Genomic DNA, 16,708 nt, shown 5'->3' with positions numbered 1-16,708 from the left:
TATTCATTCATTCATTCATTCATTCATTCATTCATTCATTCATTCACGTAAAATAACGAATAAAATTGATATAGAATCTACTATAATTTGCAAAGCGACCAACCACCAAATGTCATTGTGAAAGCTAGTTTCGTAATTAGCTTTGCAATACTTCATTTACCTCCCTAAACACCAACAATGAGTGAGTATTTGTATACTCGGTAAAAGCGATGGATGGATTTCGTACACATCACATATATTAAGCAATGAATTTGCAATAGTACCTACAGTACTCAGACTTCTCGAATTACTTACATCTTGTTATATCTTAACTTTGTTGTTCACTCAACAAACAGAGTCGTTTTCCAGGGAATCACGTTATGTTAGATGATGCATCGCCTCGCCTCGCATGGCATCGAATCGCATGTCATTGCATCGCATCGCATTGAACTGCATGGTATTGAATCACAAGGCATTGAATGGCATGGCATGGCATGGCATGGCATGGCATGGCATGGCATGGCATGGCATGGCATGGCATGGCATCGCGTCACGTCACGTCACGTCTCTAGTCTCTCGTCTCTCGTGTAGTACAAAGTACAAAGTGTAGTATCTGTTCTTATCAGCTTTATATCTGATACGATCCCCATGTGGGATCCTTGATATTAAACTGATTTTTTGCAACATGGCGAAGTGCTAGGAGCTTGCTCCACCTTTGCCGCGGATCGGCCCGGTATTGCAGTACCTCTGGGATCGGTCCACTCCCTTCGGGGAGACCAAAAACAACCCTATCAACTAGTCAAAATCAAGTAGGAGACGATGATGTTAATTGGTTATGTACATTAATGAATCGTGTTAATTTGATTTGCAGTAATTACTTCACACTAGCCAGCATCGTATGAGGAAAAAACCTTGGAACGAGCAGCAGAAGTGAGTCGTCAGTCGAGTCCGGGTTTGATGGGTCGAAGCTGAACAACTGGAACGAGTTAGAAGGAAGGAAGGAAGGAAGGAAGGAAGGAAGGAAGGAAGGAAGGAAGGAAGGAAGGAAGGAAGGAAGGAAGGAAGGAAGGAAGGAAGGAAGGAAGGAGGAGAAAGAAGGAGAGTGAGGTGAGTAATATCATTTAATAACTTTAGATTAAAGATTATGTGCGAGCAGCAAATACGATGGATGGTCGGTCTGGAAGGAAAGAAGTTGATTTTATGAATGGGGGGTTGCCAGTTAGTGCAATATTAATTGATTTTGTTTGTTTTCTGAGATAGGTTATATAGGGTGAAGTTTTTGTCTATTTATATAAGTGTGGAAACTGGTTTAGGTAGCTTAGTGGTTGGTTATGAAAAGGCTAGTAGAGATGGGTTAAATAGTGTTAAGCTTGTGTTTGCGTTTAGTGGAGAACTGGATTTGGTATTTAAATGGCATCTAATATGACGTGGTCATTGTGCAAATAAACTCTAAATCAACGGGTTTACTGTGATCGAGAACCTAACTATAATAGTTACCCATTGTTGGCATGCTCTTCTCTTTTTTTACGAAATTACTTACTCACTCTCCCTTGTGAGTGTGGAGTGGTGTGTATATCACTCGGAATTCCTTAGTCGGCTTTGACAGCGAAATTATATTCACACACACATCAAGATCAGACGTTTATCTACTTAATTTACCATTGCTGCAATGTACCAATGCGTAATAAAGACGAAATTCGACTTGAGATGGAGGGAGGTGTTGCTTTGGCGTGGTCTTACACGGCAACTCAACGATCGTTTGCCACTTCCACGCTTGCCAGCCGGCCAGCCACTAGCCTCAAAGTGAATTCTAGTGTCTTGATTAGCTTTACAATCCATCATTTACCTCAATACACACTAACAATGTGTATTTATATACTTCAATCGAGCATTCGATGCACATATTCACCTGTAATATATACGTCAACGAAACCCAGAACCCACCCAAGTTCAAGCGCACCTGCACTCTCACCCCTCTCCATTTGAATGCTAGTTTCCTAATTAGATTTCAAATGATTCATTCACCTCTCTAAACGCCACCACCGTCCGTATATTTACATATTTTATTTAGGCAATGTATGCAGGCACACATTCATTCATTCATTCATTCATTCATTCATTCATTCATTCATTCATTCATTCATTCATTCATTCATTCATTCATTCATTCACGTAAAATAACGAATAAAATTGATATAGAATCTACTATAATTTGCAAAGCGACCAACCACCAAATGTCATTGTGAAAGCTAGTTTCGTAATTAGCTTTGCAATACTTCATTTACCTCCCTAAACACCAACAATGAGTGAGTATTTGTATACTCGGTAAAAGCGATGGATGGATTTCGTACACATTCACATATATTAAGCAATGAATTTGCAATAGTACCTACAGTACTCAGACTTCTCGAATTACTTACATCTTGTTATATCTTAACTTTGTTGTTCACTCAACAACAGAGTCGTTTTCCAGGGAATCACGTTATGTTAGATGATGCATCGCCTCGCCTCGCATGGCATCGAATCGCATGTCATTGCATCGCATCGCATTGAACTGCATGGTATTGAATCACAAGGCATTGAATGGCATGGCATGGCATGGCATGGCATGGCATGGCATGGCATGGCATGGCATGGCATGGCATGGCATCGCGTCACGTCACGTCACGTCTCTAGTCTCTCGTCTCTCGTGTAGTACAAAGTACAAAGTGTAGTATCTGTTCTTATCAGCTTTATATCTGATACGATCCCCATGTGGGATCCTTGATATTAAACTGATTTTTTGCAACATGGCGAAGTGCTAGGAGCTTGCTCCACCTTTGCCGCGGATCGGCCCGGTATTGCAGTACCTCTGGGATCGGTCCACTCCCTTCGGGGAGACCAAAAACAACCCTATCAACTAGTCAAAATCAAGTAGGAGACGATGATGTTAATTGGTTATGTACATTAATGAATCGTGTTAATTTGATTTGCAGTAATTACTTCACACTAGCCAGCATCGTATGAGGAAAAAACCTTGGAACGAGCAGCAGAAGTGAGTCGTCAGTCGAGTCCGGGTTTGATGGGTCGAAGCTGAACAACTGGAACGAGTTAGAAGGAAGGAAGGAAGGAAGGGAAGGAAGGAAGGAAGGAAGGAAGGAAGGAAGGAAGGAAGGAAGGAAGGAAGGAAGGAAGGAAGGAAGGAAGGAGGAGAAAGAAGGAGAGTGAGGTGAGTAATATCATTTAATAACTTTAGATTAAAGATTATGTGCGAGCAGCAAATACGATGGATGGTCGGTCTGGAAGGAAAGAAGTTGATTTTATGAATGGGGGGTTGCCAGTTAGTGCAATATTAATTGATTTTGTTTGTTTTCTGAGATAGGTTATATAGGGTGAAGTTTTTGTCTATTTATATAAGTGTGGAAACTGGTTTAGGTAGCTTAGTGGTTGGTTATGAAAAGGCTAGTAGAGATGGGTTAAATAGTGTTAAGCTTGTGTTTGCGTTTAGTGGAGAACTGGATTTGGTATTTAAATGGCATCTAATATGACGTGGTCATTGTGCAAATAAACTCTAAATCAACGGGTTTACTGTGATCGAGAACCTAACTATAATAGTTACCCATTGTTGGCATGCTCTTCTCTTTTTTTACGAAATTACTTACTCACTCTCCCTTGTGAGTGTGGAGTGGTGTGTATATCACTCGGAATTCCTTAGTCGGCTTTGACAGCGAAATTATATTCACACACACATCAAGATCAGACGTTTATCTACTTAATTTACCATTGCTGCAATGTACCAATGCGTAATAAAGACGAAATTCGACTTGAGATGGAGGGAGGTGTTGCTTTGGCGTGGTCTTACACGGCAACTCAACGATCGTTTGCCACTTCCACGCTTGCCAGCCGGCCAGCCACTAGCCTCAAAGTGAATTCTAGTGTCTTGATTAGCTTTACAATCCATCATTTACCTCAATACACACTAACAATGTGTATTTATATACTTCAATCGAGCATTCGATGCACATATTCACCTGTAATATATACGTCAACGAAACCCAGAACCCACCCAAGTTCAAGCGCACCTGCACTCTCACCCCTCTCCATTTGAATGCTAGTTTCCTAATTAGATTTCAAATGATTCATTCACCTCTCTAAACGCCACCACCGTCCGTATATTTACATATTTTATTTAGGCAATGTATGCAGGCACACATTCATTCATTCATTCATTCATTCATTCATTCATTCATTCATTCATTCATTCATTCATTCATTCATTCATTCATTCACATTCACGTAAAATAACGAATAAAATTGATATAGAATCTACTATAATTTGCAAAGCGACCAACCACCAAATGTCATTGTGAAAGCTAGTTTCGTAATTAGCTTTGCAATACTTCATTTACCTCCCTAAACACCAACAATGAGTGAGTATTTGTATACTCGGTAAAAGCGATGGATGGATTTCGTACACATTCACATATATTAAGCAATGAATTTGCAATAGTACCTACAGTACTCAGACTTCTCGAATTACTTACATCTTGTTATATCTTAACTTTGTTGTTCACTCAACAACAGAGTCGTTTTCCAGGGAATCACGTTATGTTAGATGATGCATCGCCTCGCCTCGCATGGCATCGAATCGCATGTCATTGCATCGCATCGCATTGAACTGCATGGTATTGAATCACAAGGCATTGAATGGCATGGCATGGCATGGCATGGCATGGCATGGCATGGCATGGCATGGCATGGCATGGCATGGCATCGCGTCACGTCACGTCACGTCTCTAGTCTCTCGTCTCTCGTGTAGTACAAAGTACAAAGTGTAGTATCTGTTCTTATCAGCTTTATATCTGATACGATCCCCATGTGGGATCCTTGATATTAAACTGATTTTTTGCAACATGGCGAAGTGCTAGGAGCTTGCTCCACCTTTGCCGCGGATCGGCCCGGTATTGCAGTACCTCTGGGATCGGTCCACTCCCTTCGGGGAGACCAAAAACAACCCTATCAACTAGTCAAAATCAAGTAGGAGACGATGATGTTAATTGGTTATGTACATTAATGAATCGTGTTAATTTGATTTGCAGTAATTACTTCACACTAGCCAGCATCGTATGAGGAAAAAACCTTGGAACGAGCAGCAGAAGTGAGTCGTCAGTCGAGTCCGGGTTTGATGGGTCGAAGCTGAACAACTGGAACGAGTTAGAAGGAAGGAAGGAAGGAAGGAAGGAAGGAAGGAAGGAAGGAAGGAAGGAAGGAAGGAAGGAAGGAAGGAAGGAAGGAAGGAAGGAAGGAAGGAAGGAAGGAGGAGAAAGAAGGAGAGTGAGGTGAGTAATATCATTTAATAACTTTAGATTAAAGATTATGTGCGAGCAGCAAATACGATGGATGGTCGGTCTGGAAGGAAAGAAGTTGATTTTATGAATGGGGGGTTGCCAGTTAGTGCAATATTAATTGATTTTGTTTGTTTTCTGAGATAGGTTATATAGGGTGAAGTTTTTGTCTATTTATATAAGTGTGGAAACTGGTTTAGGTAGCTTAGTGGTTGGTTATGAAAAGGCTAGTAGAGATGGGTTAAATAGTGTTAAGCTTGTGTTTGCGTTTAGTGGAGAACTGGATTTGGTATTTAAATGGCATCTAATATGACGTGGTCATTGTGCAAATAAACTCTAAATCAACGGGTTTACTGTGATCGAGAACCTAACTATAATAGTTACCCATTGTTGGCATGCTCTTCTCTTTTTTTACGAAATTACTTACTCACTCTCCCTTGTGAGTGTGGAGTGGTGTGTATATCACTCGGAATTCCTTAGTCGGCTTTGACAGCGAAATTATATTCACACACACATCAAGATCAGACGTTTATCTACTTAATTTACCATTGCTGCAATGTACCAATGCGTAATAAAGACGAAATTCGACTTGAGATGGAGGGAGGTGTTGCTTTGGCGTGGTCTTACACGGCAACTCAACGATCGTTTGCCACTTCCACGCTTGCCAGCCGGCCAGCCACTAGCCTCAAAGTGAATTCTAGTGTCTTGATTAGCTTTACAATCCATCATTTACCTCAATACACACTAACAATGTGTATTTATATACTTCAATCGAGCATTCGATGCACATATTCACCTGTAATATATACGTCAACGAAACCCAGAACCCACCCAAGTTCAAGCGCACCTGCACTCTCACCCCTCTCCATTTGAATGCTAGTTTCCTAATTAGATTTCAAATGATTCATTCACCTCTCTAAACGCCACCACCGTCCGTATATTTACATATTTTATTTAGGCAATGTATGCAGGCACACATTCATTCATTCATTCATTCATTCATTCATTCATTCATTCATTCATTCATTCATTCATTCATTCATTCATTCATTCATTCACGTAAAATAACGAATAAAATTGATATAGAATCTACTATAATTTGCAAAGCGACCAACCACCAAATGTCATTGTGAAAGCTAGTTTCGTAATTAGCTTTGCAATACTTCATTTACCTCCCTAAACACCAACAATGAGTGAGTATTTGTATACTCGGTAAAAGCGATGGATGGATTTCGTACACATTCACATATATTAAGCAATGAATTTGCAATAGTACCTACAGTACTCAGACTTCTCGAATTACTTACATCTTGTTATATCTTAACTTTGTTGTTCACTCAACAACAGAGTCGTTTTCCAGGGAATCACGTTATGTTAGATGATGCATCGCCTCGCCTCGCATGGCATCGAATCGCATGTCATTGCATCGCATCGCATTGAACTGCATGGTATTGAATCACAAGGCATTGAATGGCATGGCATGGCATGGCATGGCATGGCATGGCATGGCATGGCATGGCATGGCATGGCATGGCATCGCGTCACGTCACGTCACGTCTCTAGTCTCTCGTCTCTCGTGTAGTACAAAGTACAAAGTGTAGTATCTGTTCTTATCAGCTTTATATCTGATACGATCCCCATGTGGGATCCTTGATATTAAACTGATTTTTTGCAACATGGCGAAGTGCTAGGAGCTTGCTCCACCTTTGCCGCGGATCGGCCCGGTATTGCAGTACCTCTGGGATCGGTCCACTCCCTTCGGGGAGACCAAAAACAACCCTATCAACTAGTCAAAATCAAGTAGGAGACGATGATGTTAATTGGTTATGTACATTAATGAATCGTGTTAATTTGATTTGCAGTAATTACTTCACACTAGCCAGCATCGTATGAGGAAAAAACCTTGGAACGAGCAGCAGAAGTGAGTCGTCAGTCGAGTCCGGGTTTGATGGGTCGAAGCTGAACAACTGGAACGAGTTAGAAGGAAGGAAGGAAGGAAGGAAGGAAGGAAGGAAGGAAGGAAGGAAGGAAGGAAGGAAGGAAGGAAGGAAGGAAGGAGGAGAAAGAAGGAGAGTGAGGTGAGTAATATCATTTAATAACTTTAGATTAAAGATTATGTGCGAGCAGCAAATACGATGGATGGTCGGTCTGGAAGGAAAGAAGTTGATTTTATGAATGGGGGGTTGCCAGTTAGTGCAATATTAATTGATTTTGTTTGTTTTCTGAGATAGGTTATATAGGGTGAAGTTTTTGTCTATTTATATAAGTGTGGAAACTGGTTTAGGTAGCTTAGTGGTTGGTTATGAAAAGGCTAGTAGAGATGGGTTAAATAGTGTTAAGCTTGTGTTTGCGTTTAGTGGAGAACTGGATTTGGTATTTAAATGGCATCTAATATGACGTGGTCATTGTGCAAATAAACTCTAAATCAACGGGTTTACTGTGATCGAGAACCTAACTATAATAGTTACCCATTGTTGGCATGCTCTTCTCTTTTTTTACGAAATTACTTACTCACTCTCCCTTGTGAGTGTGGAGTGGTGTGTATATCACTCGGAATTCCTTAGTCGGCTTTGACAGCGAAATTATATTCACACACACATCAAGATCAGACGTTTATCTACTTAATTTACCATTGCTGCAATGTACCAATGCGTAATAAAGACGAAATTCGACTTGAGATGGAGGGAGGTGTTGCTTTGGCGTGGTCTTACACGGCAACTCAACGATCGTTTGCCACTTCCACGCTTGCCAGCCGGCCAGCCACTAGCCTCAAAGTGAATTCTAGTGTCTTGATTAGCTTTACAATCCATCATTTACCTCAATACACACTAACAATGTGTATTTATATACTTCAATCGAGCATTCGATGCACATATTCACCTGTAATATATACGTCAACGAAACCCAGAACCCACCCAAGTTCAAGCGCACCTGCACTCTCACCCCTCTCCATTTGAATGCTAGTTTCCTAATTAGATTTCAAATGATTCATTCACCTCTCTAAACGCCACCACCGTCCGTATATTTACATATTTTATTTAGGCAATGTATGCAGGCACACATTCATTCATTCATTCATTCATTCATTCATTCATTCATTCATTCATTCATTCATTCATTCATTCATTCATTCATTCATTCATTCACGTAAAATAACGAATAAAATTGATATAGAATCTACTATAATTTGCAAAGCGACCAACCACCAAATGTCATTGTGAAAGCTAGTTTCGTAATTAGCTTTGCAATACTTCATTTACCTCCCTAAACACCAACAATGAGTGAGTATTTGTATACTCGGTAAAAGCGATGGATGGATTTCGTACACATTCACATATATTAAGCAATGAATTTGCAATAGTACCTACAGTACTCAGACTTCTCGAATTACTTACATCTTGTTATATCTTAACTTTGTTGTTCACTCAACAACAGAGTCGTTTTCCAGGGAATCACGTTATGTTAGATGATGCATCGCCTCGCCTCGCATGGCATCGAATCGCATGTCATTGCATCGCATCGCATTGAACTGCATGGTATTGAATCACAAGGCATTGAATGGCATGGCATGGCATGGCATGGCATGGCATGGCATGGCATGGCATGGCATGGCATGGCATGGCATCGCGTCACGTCACGTCACGTCTCTAGTCTCTCGTCTCTCGTGTAGTACAAAGTACAAAGTGTAGTATCTGTTCTTATCAGCTTTATATCTGATACGATCCCCATGTGGGATCCTTGATATTAAACTGATTTTTTGCAACATGGCGAAGTGCTAGGAGCTTGCTCCACCTTTGCCGCGGATCGGCCCGGTATTGCAGTACCTCTGGGATCGGTCCACTCCCTTCGGGGAGACCAAAAACAACCCTATCAACTAGTCAAAATCAAGTAGGAGACGATGATGTTAATTGGTTATGTACATTAATGAATCGTGTTAATTTGATTTGCAGTAATTACTTCACACTAGCCAGCATCGTATGAGGAAAAAACCTTGGAACGAGCAGCAGAAGTGAGTCGTCAGTCGAGTCCGGGTTTGATGGGTCGAAGCTGAACAACTGGAACGAGTTAGAAGGAAGGAAGGAAGGAAGGAAGGAAGGAAGGAAGGAAGGAAGGAAGGAAGGAAGGAAGGAAGGAAGGAAGGAAGGAAGGAAGGAAGGAAGGAGGAGAAAGAAGGAGAGTGAGGTGAGTAATATCATTTAATAACTTTAGATTAAAGATTATGTGCGAGCAGCAAATACGATGGATGGTCGGTCTGGAAGGAAAGAAGTTGATTTTATGAATGGGGGGTTGCCAGTTAGTGCAATATTAATTGATTTTGTTTGTTTTCTGAGATAGGTTATATAGGGTGAAGTTTTTGTCTATTTATATAAGTGTGGAAACTGGTTTAGGTAGCTTAGTGGTTGGTTATGAAAAGGCTAGTAGAGATGGGTTAAATAGTGTTAAGCTTGTGTTTGCGTTTAGTGGAGAACTGGATTTGGTATTTAAATGGCATCTAATATGACGTGGTCATTGTGCAAATAAACTCTAAATCAACGGGTTTACTGTGATCGAGAACCTAACTATAATAGTTACCCATTGTTGGCATGCTCTTCTCTTTTTTTACGAAATTACTTACTCACTCTCCCTTGTGAGTGTGGAGTGGTGTGTATATCACTCGGAATTCCTTAGTCGGCTTTGACAGCGAAATTATATTCACACACACATCAAGATCAGACGTTTATCTACTTAATTTACCATTGCTGCAATGTACCAATGCGTAATAAAGACGAAATTCGACTTGAGATGGAGGGAGGTGTTGCTTTGGCGTGGTCTTACACGGCAACTCAACGATCGTTTGCCACTTCCACGCTTGCCAGCCGGCCAGCCACTAGCCTCAAAGTGAATTCTAGTGTCTTGATTAGCTTTACAATCCATCATTTACCTCAATACACACTAACAATGTGTATTTATATACTTCAATCGAGCATTCGATGCACATATTCACCTGTAATATATACGTCAACGAAACCCAGAACCCACCCAAGTTCAAGCGCACCTGCACTCTCACCCCTCTCCATTTGAATGCTAGTTTCCTAATTAGATTTCAAATGATTCATTCACCTCTCTAAACGCCACCACCGTCCGTATATTTACATATTTTATTTAGGCAATGTATGCAGGCACACATTCATTCATTCATTCATTCATTCATTCATTCATTCATTCATTCATTCATTCATTCATTCATTCATTCATTCATTCACGTAAAATAACGAATAAAATTGATATAGAATCTACTATAATTTGCAAAGCGACCAACCACCAAATGTCATTGTGAAAGCTAGTTTCGTAATTAGCTTTGCAATACTTCATTTACCTCCCTAAACACCAACAATGAGTGAGTATTTGTATACTCGGTAAAAGCGATGGATGGATTTCGTACACATTCACATATATTAAGCAATGAATTTGCAATAGTACCTACAGTACTCAGACTTCTCGAATTACTTACATCTTGTTATATCTTAACTTTGTTGTTCACTCAACAACAGAGTCGTTTTCCAGGGAATCACGTTATGTTAGATGATGCATCGCCTCGCCTCGCATGGCATCGAATCGCATGTCATTGCATCGCATCGCATTGAACTGCATGGTATTGAATCACAAGGCATTGAATGGCATGGCATGGCATGGCATGGCATGGCATGGCATGGCATGGCATGGCATGGCATGGCATGGCATCGCGTCACGTCACGTCACGTCTCTAGTCTCTCGTCTCTCGTGTAGTACAAAGTACAAAGTGTAGTATCTGTTCTTATCAGCTTTATATCTGATACGATCCCCATGTGGGATCCTTGATATTAAACTGATTTTTTGCAACATGGCGAAGTGCTAGGAGCTTGCTCCACCTTTGCCGCGGATCGGCCCGGTATTGCAGTACCTCTGGGATCGGTCCACTCCCTTCGGGGAGACCAAAAACAACCCTATCAACTAGTCAAAATCAAGTAGGAGACGATGATGTTAATTGGTTATGTACATTAATGAATCGTGTTAATTTGATTTGCAGTAATTACTTCACACTAGCCAGCATCGTATGAGGAAAAAACCTTGGAACGAGCAGCAGAAGTGAGTCGTCAGTCGAGTCCGGGTTTGATGGGTCGAAGCTGAACAACTGGAACGAGTTAGAAGGAAGGGAAGGAAGGAAGGAAGGAAGGAAGGAAGGAAGGAAGGAAGGAAGGAAGGAAGGAAGGAAGGAGGAAGGAAGGAAGGAAGGAAGGAAGGAAGGAGGAGAAAGAAGGAGAGTGAGGTGAGTAATATCATTTAATAACTTTAGATTAAAGATTATGTGCGAGCAGCAAATACGATGGATGGTCGGTCTGGAAGGAAAGAAGTTGATTTTATGAATGGGGGGTTGCCAGTTAGTGCAATATTAATTGATTTTGTTTGTTTTCTGAGATAGGTTATATAGGGTGAAGTTTTTGTCTATTTATATAAGTGTGGAAACTGGTTTAGGTAGCTTAGTGGTTGGTTATGAAAAGGCTAGTAGAGATGGGTTAAATAGTGTTAAGCTTGTGTTTGCGTTTAGTGGAGAACTGGATTTGGTATTTAAATGGCATCTAATATGACGTGGTCATTGTGCAAATAAACTCTAAATCAACGGGTTTACTGTGATCGAGAACCTAACTATAATAGTTACCCATTGTTGGCATGCTCTTCTCTTTTTTTACGAAATTACTTACTCACTCTCCCTTGTGAGTGTGGAGTGGTGTGTATATCACTCGGAATTCCTTAGTCGGCTTTGACAGCGAAATTATATTCACACACACATCAAGATCAGACGTTTATCTACTTAATTTACCATTGCTGCAATGTACCAATGCGTAATAAAGACGAAATTCGACTTGAGATGGAGGGAGGTGTTGCTTTGGCGTGGTCTTACACGGCAACTCAACGATCGTTTGCCACTTCCACGCTTGCCAGCCGGCCAGCCACTAGCCTCAAAGTGAATTCTAGTGTCTTGATTAGCTTTACAATCCATCATTTACCTCAATACACACTAACAATGTGTATTTATATACTTCAATCGAGCATTCGATGCACATATTCACCTGTAATATATACGTCAACGAAACCCAGAACCCACCCAAGTTCAAGCGCACCTGCACTCTCACCCCTCTCCATTTGAATGCTAGTTTCCTAATTAGATTTCAAATGATTCATTCACCTCTCTAAACGCCACCACCGTCCGTATATTTACATATTTTATTTAGGCAATGTATGCAGGCACACATTCATTCATTCATTCATTCATTCATTCATTCATTCATTCATTCATTCATTCATTCATTCATTCATTCATTCATTCATTCACGTAAAATAACGAATAAAATTGATATAGAATCTACTATAATTTGCAAAGCGACCAACCACCAAATGTCATTGTGAAAGCTAGTTTCGTAATTAGCTTTGCAATACTTCATTTACCTCCCTAAACACCAACAATGAGTGAGTATTTGTATACTCGGTAAAAGCGATGGATGGATTTCGTACACATTCACATATATTAAGCAATGAATTTGCAATAGTACCTACAGTACTCAGACTTCTCGAATTACTTACATCTTGTTATATCTTAACTTTGTTGTTCACTCAACAACAGAGTCGTTTTCCAGGGAATCACGTTATGTTAGATGATGCATCGCCTCGCCTCGCATGGCATCGAATCGCATGTCATTGCATCGCATCGCATTGAACTGCATGGTATTGAATCACAAGGCATTGAATGGCATGGCATGGCATGGCATGGCATGGCATGGCATGGCATGGCATGGCATGGCATGGCATGGCATCGCGTCACGTCACGTCACGTCTCTAGTCTCTCGTCTCTCGTGTAGTACAAAGTACAAAGTGTAGTATCTGTTCTTATCAGCTTTATATCTGATACGATCCCCATGTGGGATCCTTGATATTAAACTGATTTTTTGCAACATGGCGAAGTGCTAGGAGCTTGCTCCACCTTTGCCGCGGATCGGCCCGGTATTGCAGTACCTCTGGGATCGGTCCACTCCCTTCGGGGAGACCAAAAACAACCCTATCAACTAGTCAAAATCAAGTAGGAGACGATGATGTTAATTGGTTATGTACATTAATGAATCGTGTTAATTTGATTTGCAGTAATTACTTCACACTAGCCAGCATCGTATGAGGAAAAAACCTTGGAACGAGCAGCAGAAGTGAGTCGTCAGTCGAGTCCGGGTTTGATGGGTCGAAGCTGAACAACTGGAACGAGTTAGAAGGAAGGAAGGAAGGAAGGAAGGAAGGAAGGAAGGAAGGAAGGAAGGAAGGAAGGAAGGAAGGAAGGAAGGAAGGAAGGAGGAGAAAGAAGGAGAGTGAGGTGAGTAATATCATTTAATAACTTTAGATTAAAGATTATGTGCGAGCAGCAAATACGATGGATGGTCGGTCTGGAAGGAAAGAAGTTGATTTTATGAATGGGGGGTTGCCAGTTAGTGCAATATTAATTGATTTTGTTTGTTTTCTGAGATAGGTTATATAGGGTGAAGTTTTTGTCTATTTATATAAGTGTGGAAACTGGTTTAGGTAGCTTAGTGGTTGGTTATGAAAAGGCTAGTAGAGATGGGTTAAATAGTGTTAAGCTTGTGTTTGCGTTTAGTGGAGAACTGGATTTGGTATTTAAATGGCATCTAATATGACGTGGTCATTGTGCAAATAAACTCTAAATCAACGGGTTTACTGTGATCGAGAACCTAACTATAATAGTTACCCATTGTTGGCATGCTCTTCTCTTTTTTTACGAAATTACTTACTCACTCTCCCTTGTGAGTGTGGAGTGGTGTGTATATCACTCGGAATTCCTTAGTCGGCTTTGACAGCGAAATTATATTCACACACACATCAAGATCAGACGTTTATCTACTTAATTTACCATTGCTGCAATGTACCAATGCGTAATAAAGACGAAATTCGACTTGAGATGGAGGGAGGTGTTGCTTTGGCGTGGTCTTACACGGCAACTCAACGATCGTTTGCCACTTCCACGCTTGCCAGCCGGCCAGCCACTAGCCTCAAAGTGAATTCTAGTGTCTTGATTAGCTTTACAATCCATCATTTACCTCAATACACACTAACAATGTGTATTTATATACTTCAATCGAGCATTCGATGCACATATTCACCTGTAATATATACGTCAACGAAACCCAGAACCCACCCAAGTTCAAGCGCACCTGCACTCTCACCCCTCTCCATTTGAATGCTAGTTTCCTAATTAGATTTCAAATGATTCATTCACCTCTCTAAACGCCACCACCGTCCGTATATTTACATATTTTATTTAGGCAATGTATGCAGGCACACATTCATTCATTCATTCATTCATTCATTCATTCATTCATTCATTCATTCATTCATTCATTCATTCATTCATTCATTCATTCACGTAAAATAACGAATAAAATTGATATAGAATCTACTATAATTTGCAAAGCGACCAACCACCAAATGTCATTGTGAAAGCTAGTTTCGTAATTAGCTTTGCAATACTTCATTTACCTCCCTAAACACCAACAATGAGTGAGTATTTGTATACTCGGTAAAAGCGATGGATGGATTTCGTACACATTCACATATATTAAGCAATGAATTTGCAATAGTACCTACAGTACTCAGACTTCTCGAATTACTTACATCTTGTTATATCTTAACTTTGTTGTTCACTCAACAACAGAGTCGTTTTCCAGGGAATCACGTTATGTTAGATGATGCATCGCCTCGCCTCGCATGGCATCGAATCGCATGTCATTGCATCGCATCGCATTGAACTGCATGGTATTGAATCACAAGGCATTGAATGGCATGGCATGGCATGGCATGGCATGGCATGGCATGGCATGGCATGGCATGGCATGGCATGGCATCGCGTCACGTCACGTCACGTCTCTAGTCTCTCGTCTCTCGTGTAGTACAAAGTACAAAGTGTAGTATCTGTTCTTATCAGCTTTATATCTGATACGATCCCCATGTGGGATCCTTGATATTAAACTGATTTTTTGCAACATGGCGAAGTGCTAGGAGCTTGCTCCACCTTTGCCGCGGATCGGCCCGGTATTGCAGTACCTCTGGGATCGGTCCACTCCCTTCGGGGAGACCAAAAACAACCCTATCAACTAGTCAAAATCAAGTAGGAGACGATGATGTTAATTGGTTATGTACATTAATGAATCGTGTTAATTTGATTTGCAGTAATTACTTCACACTAGCCAGCATCGTATGAGGAAAAAACCTTGGAACGAGCAGCAGAAGTGAGTCGTCAGTCGAGTCCGGGTTTGATGGGTCGAAGCTGAACAACTGGAACGAGTTAGAAGGAAGGAAGGAAGGAAGGAAGGAAGGAAGGAAGGAAGGAAGGAAGGAAGGAAGGAAGGAAGGAAGGAAGGAAGGAGGAGAAAGAAGGAGAGTGAGGTGAGTAATATCATTTAATAACTTTAGATTAAAGATTATGTGCGAGCAGCAAATACGATGGATGGTCGGTCTGGAAGGAAAGAAGTTGATTTTATGAATGGGGGGTTGCCAGTTAGTGCAATATTAATTGATTTTGTTTGTTTTCTGAGATAGGTTATATAGGGTGAAGTTTTTGTCTATTTATATAAGTGTGGAAACTGGTTTAGGTAGCTTAGTGGTTGGTTATGAAAAGGCTAGTAGAGATGGGTTAAATAGTGTTAAGCTTGTGTTTGCGTTTAGTGGAGAACTGGATTTGGTATTTAAATGGCATCTAATATGACGTGGTCATTGTGCAAATAAACTCTAAATCAACGGGTTTACTGTGATCGAGAACCTAACTATAATAGTTACCCATTGTTGGCATGCTCTTCTCTTTTTTTACGAAATTACTTACTCACTCTCCCTTGTGAGTGTGGAGTGGTGTGTATATCACTCGGAATTCCTTAGTCGGCTTTGACAGCGAAATTATATTCACACACACATCAAGATCAGACGTTTATCTACTTAATTTACCATTGCTGCAATGTACCAATGCGTAATAAAGACGAAATTCGACTTGAGATGGAGGGAGGTGTTGCTTTGGCGTGGTCTTACACGGCAACTCAACGATCGTTTGCCACTTCCACGCTTGCCAGCCGGCCAGCCACTAGCCTCAAAGTGAATTCTAGTGTCTTGATTAGCTTTACAATCCATCATTTACCTCAATACACACTAACAATGTGTATTTATATACTTCAATCGAGCATTCGATGCACATATTCACCTGTAATATATACGTCAACGAAACCCAGAACCCACCCAAGTTCAAGCGCACCTGCACTCTCACCCCTCTCCATTTGAATGCTAGTTTCCTAATTAGATTTCAAATGATTCATTCACCTCTCTAAACGCCACCACCGTCCGTATAT

General features: G+C 40.8%; 8 non-coding genes across 8 annotated transcripts; all 8 read left to right on the top strand.

Moving 5' to 3' along the window:
* Positions 1-554: 554 nt before the first annotated feature.
* On the top strand, positions 555-746 carry LOC138350697 (U2 spliceosomal RNA). Its single transcript, XR_011222225.1, has one exon. It is a non-coding gene; the product is annotated as a U2 spliceosomal RNA (small nuclear RNA).
* Positions 747-2,658: 1,912 nt separating this feature from the next.
* LOC138350695 (U2 spliceosomal RNA) lies at positions 2,659-2,850 on the top strand. The gene has a single exon (XR_011222223.1). It is a non-coding gene; the product is annotated as a U2 spliceosomal RNA (small nuclear RNA).
* Positions 2,851-4,761: 1,911 nt separating this feature from the next.
* LOC138350694 (U2 spliceosomal RNA) lies at positions 4,762-4,953 on the top strand. The gene has a single exon (XR_011222222.1). It is a non-coding gene; the product is annotated as a U2 spliceosomal RNA (small nuclear RNA).
* A 1,916-nt stretch (positions 4,954-6,869) lies between these two features.
* On the top strand, positions 6,870-7,061 carry LOC138350693 (U2 spliceosomal RNA). The gene has a single exon (XR_011222221.1). It is a non-coding gene; the product is annotated as a U2 spliceosomal RNA (small nuclear RNA).
* A 1,896-nt stretch (positions 7,062-8,957) lies between these two features.
* On the top strand, positions 8,958-9,149 carry LOC138350692 (U2 spliceosomal RNA). Its single transcript, XR_011222220.1, has one exon. It is a non-coding gene; the product is annotated as a U2 spliceosomal RNA (small nuclear RNA).
* A 1,904-nt stretch (positions 9,150-11,053) lies between these two features.
* Positions 11,054-11,245, top strand: LOC138350691 (U2 spliceosomal RNA). The gene has a single exon (XR_011222219.1). It is a non-coding gene; the product is annotated as a U2 spliceosomal RNA (small nuclear RNA).
* A 1,916-nt stretch (positions 11,246-13,161) lies between these two features.
* LOC138350690 (U2 spliceosomal RNA) lies at positions 13,162-13,353 on the top strand. Its single transcript, XR_011222218.1, has one exon. It is a non-coding gene; the product is annotated as a U2 spliceosomal RNA (small nuclear RNA).
* A 1,896-nt stretch (positions 13,354-15,249) lies between these two features.
* On the top strand, positions 15,250-15,441 carry LOC138350689 (U2 spliceosomal RNA). The gene has a single exon (XR_011222217.1). It is a non-coding gene; the product is annotated as a U2 spliceosomal RNA (small nuclear RNA).
* The last annotated feature ends 1,267 nt before the right edge of the window (positions 15,442-16,708 follow it).

Source organism: Procambarus clarkii, chromosome 46, assembly GCF_040958095.1.
Source record: "Procambarus clarkii isolate CNS0578487 chromosome 46, FALCON_Pclarkii_2.0, whole genome shotgun sequence".
Taxonomy (NCBI): Eukaryota; Metazoa; Arthropoda; class Malacostraca; order Decapoda; family Cambaridae; genus Procambarus; species Procambarus clarkii.
This window is presented reverse-complemented; position numbering and strand designations above follow the sequence as displayed.